The sequence below is a fragment of the Oncorhynchus tshawytscha genome, linkage group LG16 (genome assembly GCF_018296145.1).
Source record: "Oncorhynchus tshawytscha isolate Ot180627B linkage group LG16, Otsh_v2.0, whole genome shotgun sequence".
Lineage (NCBI taxonomy): Eukaryota > Metazoa > Chordata > Actinopteri > Salmoniformes > Salmonidae > Oncorhynchus > Oncorhynchus tshawytscha.
This window is the reverse complement of record NC_056444.1, coordinates 18,090,564-18,094,393: the sequence shown is the minus strand read 5'-3', so window position 1 is coordinate 18,094,393 and position 3,830 is coordinate 18,090,564.

Here is a 3,830-nt window from a genome sequence, read left to right as displayed (position 1 = left end):
CTGCAGTTCATCACCACTCCCAACCTGCTGGACATTCAGACACATGTTGTCAAGGCCATCTCCAGGGTGGCTCAGAGCTGCAAGGGCTAAGTGTGTGTGTGTATGTCCACCCCCGTTATCTCTTCATTTTATTTCAATAAATGAGTGTCATTGGCTTAGTTCAGCAGCTCCATCACATAATTCCCGGTGCGGTGGCTCACGCTACGGTCATTCTCACCAACATGGCCTGAACGGGAATTCCTGCGTGGCAGCATCATGTCCCACGGGGTCATGGCCGCCCTCCTGGAGCCACTGCAGTCTGTGGACACACACACCCTTGTCAGAGCCATGCAGGCCCTCGCCGCTTGCCTGCGATGCTGAGGAACAGGCAGACCTGAGTGTGTCTTTGTCCGTAGTGTGGGTTTCAAATCTGGGTCAAATAACTCAAGAATTTGATGTTTCCTGGTATGATGGAACCAATGAAATATTCCCAAAAGTACAAACTCCCTCCTCTCATTCCATCTCTTACTGATTTGCTGAGAAATGCGGAAGGCCTTGTCCCATTGGTCAAACTGCTACGGTCCAATCACAGGAGATACGCCGCAATGCATGTTGGGCTATCAGCGTGTGCACCAACAATACCGTGGAAATGTGCAAGCTGGGGTGAGTGTGGACGAGTTTAACTATACATGTGGGGACCAGGAGTACCCACAAGAATAGTAAACTAACACAAATTGAACCAACTGGGGGCATTTTGTTAGTCCCCACAAGGTCAAATGCTTTTTCTAGGGGTTTAAGGTTAGGGTTAGAATTAGTGTTAGGATCTAGGGTTGGTTTTAGCATTAGGTTTAAGGTTAGGTTTTGGGGTTAGGGTCAGGGTAAAGTTTAGGGGTTAGGGAAAATAGGATTTTGAATAGGACTGAATTGTGTGTCCCCACAAGGTAAGTTATACAAGAGAGTGTGTGTCTGTGCGTGTGTGGGTTAAGTGTTTTCCATTATTAAACGACTTTGGCTTCCATACAATACCACAGATGGATACCTAGTCAGTTGTACAACGGAATGATTGCAACGGAAATGTGTCTTCTGCATTTAACCAACCCTTCTGACATTTCAAGACAGATTGCAAACTGAAATGCTTTTGTTTTGAGAGATTTACTAAGGGACCAGCAGATGGCAGTATAGCTCTGTAATATATTTTTTTTAGCTCTGTAGTAGTTGCATTTCGTGTCTGTCCTGTTGTGAGTTGTTGTGAGTTTATCTGTGTGTATTGTGTTGTGTAGGACACAAATGTTTATTTTGTTTGTGTGTGTTCTGTATGTTTGGTGTGTTTGTCCATGCGTGTGTGTGTGTGTGTGTGCGTGCGTGTGTGTGTGCGTGCGTGGATTCCAACCTGTCTCTCGAATACAGCCTGACCAACACACTGGCCTCCAAGGACATCCCTATGGACAGCTTCTACGACCCCAGACAGTAAGGGAGGACTGTGTGTGTGTGTAAGTAACATCTCAGCACTACCTCCTCCATATTCTCTCGCTCTCTCTGACTCTCTCTGTCGCTCTCTCTGTCGCTCTATATCTCTCTCGCTCTGTCTGTCTGTGCGTGTCTGTCTGTCAGGCTCGTTCTGGCCAGAGGATATTTACTCTAGAGGATCTGTCGAAACAGCCAGTCAACCAGCGATGGCCTGTCATTGCTATTAACCCCAAACCCTCCAATGTGTGAGTATATCATCGCTCACACCAACCCAATGACATGTACAATATTTGACTTAACCGGGTGTTTGAATCCTTAGTTTAGGGTTGATATATCTGCGTAGCTTGTAGAGTACCTCTTTTATTTTTTTCTGGACCCCTCACTGCCCAGGGCTGTGTTCCAAAACTCTTCAAACTCTGGACCTCCTCTTATTTGCCTTAGCATTGTTTGCACTCCCCTCAGTGTGTCTGGTCTATGAGCCCTGACTCTGAAAGCCATCTGATCTTTCTTCCACTGTGCCCTTCTCCTCTCCTGTCGCTCTCCTGTAAAGATAATACTTTTTTAAATTGCAGCTGCAGACTTTTAAAACAGCCTATCATTCGAATGTCGTTTCTTTAAATCAGTGCACATGCGAGCCCCCTTGCAGTCTTTCTCTCTTTCTCCATCAACTCCTTTCAAATTGCATCCAAAATATTTCATCCTGTTCAGTGGTGATTTTAGCATGTAAATCTTGGTCGGGCAAAACAAAAAAGTGGAATGCATGCCAGCAAAGCCACTACACCACACTAAATACTACATTAATTGCAGTATAACCTTGACAAACGGTGCCCACAAACTATTAGGGCCTACATAAAGCTGTCCCAACACCTTACCACTGCTACACCTGGCTATCAGTGGAGCCTTGTCTGGCAGCAAAACAGTTCATTCTGCCTCATTTACTGCCTTTAAAAAAACATAGCTGATATGGCTGACTTGCTTAAACAAATGTTTAAGCAAGTCAGCCATATCAGTATATGCAGTATATGCTAAATAAATCTAGCATATACTGTATGCAGACAATGAAAGCTCTTACAATATTCAATGATTACATTTCTCTAAATCAGGTTATAGGCTACATGTGCACCACCAAGTCAGAACAGTAGGCAAAATTAAGATGGGTAAATAGACCAAATTATTAGGGTGAGGCAAATGGGCTACTAACAGCTTACTACACAACATACACTTAGTATTACTTTCTAAGCTACAGTATACATATCTCCCTGGCATATTACATCATTTATGCAGCAGCAGCATACAATACATTTTTGGACTCACCTTGTTGTGCTGTGCTCACTTGAACAGGAAGGTGCCGCAGTGGACCTTCGTGGGCAAATTTTGTCATCAAAGTGGCATTCTCTGGATTTATGGTACTTTCAAAACAACTGGGAAAAAAACAAGGTTGAATCATGCTGACGTCATTGATCTTCAGGTTGTAGCTCTAGAAAGAGGTCGGATTTACAATTCCGAGTTGGATGACCGTTCAAAAGGTATTTTCCCAGTCGGAGCTCGTTAATTCCCGACATCCCAGTTGTCTTGAACTCACAGAAGTCAAGTTTTCGCAGTTCCGAGTTTTGTTTGCGGCACAAATTATGCTTAATTGACAGCATGGCCAATGTTGAATGTTTATAATTTTAAACTTGGAAAAGAGCCCCTTAATCCCAGATTTGGGACCACACAGCCACTCCACTGAATAGCAGGCTAGTGATTGCTTTGCAATGCTTGCAGTTAGCCACTGTCACTGATTCCTTCCATTGTTGAATTTGCAATATCCAACCGATACGTTTTATTTATAATTTCTCTTCATTATTTCTCTTCATATGCCAAGGATGAAAAGGATTTGCCAGTAGATTGTCGACTTGATTCATGATGATGACTGCTAGCTAAGATTTTGAAAGTGTGATGTTGACATGATCAGGCCAATCAAAGCTACTCTACATACAGTATAACGTGATTTGATGTAATTTTATCTGTGGCCAATGACCTTGAGCCTTCTTGGATGGGCACTTCTAATGTAATTCTATGGCAGCACCCAACGGGCAAGAATTTTCTAGCTCTACCCTTATACTTGGTGGTGACGTAGTGTCCCCATGACTGGTAGAATACTGAGCCAATCACGGCGCAACGCTCCGTATTGTCACGACTTCCACTGAAGGTAGCTCCTCTCCCTGTTCGGGCAGTGCTCGGCAGTCGTCGTCACCGGTCTACTAGCTGCCACCAATTCCTTTTTCTTTTCTGTTGGTTTTGTCTTGATTGTTTTCACCTGTATCTTGTTTGTTGTTAACTAGGGGCTATTTAAACTCCCAGGTCTCGCCTGCTTTTGTGCGGGTTTATCCTTTATGTCAGTG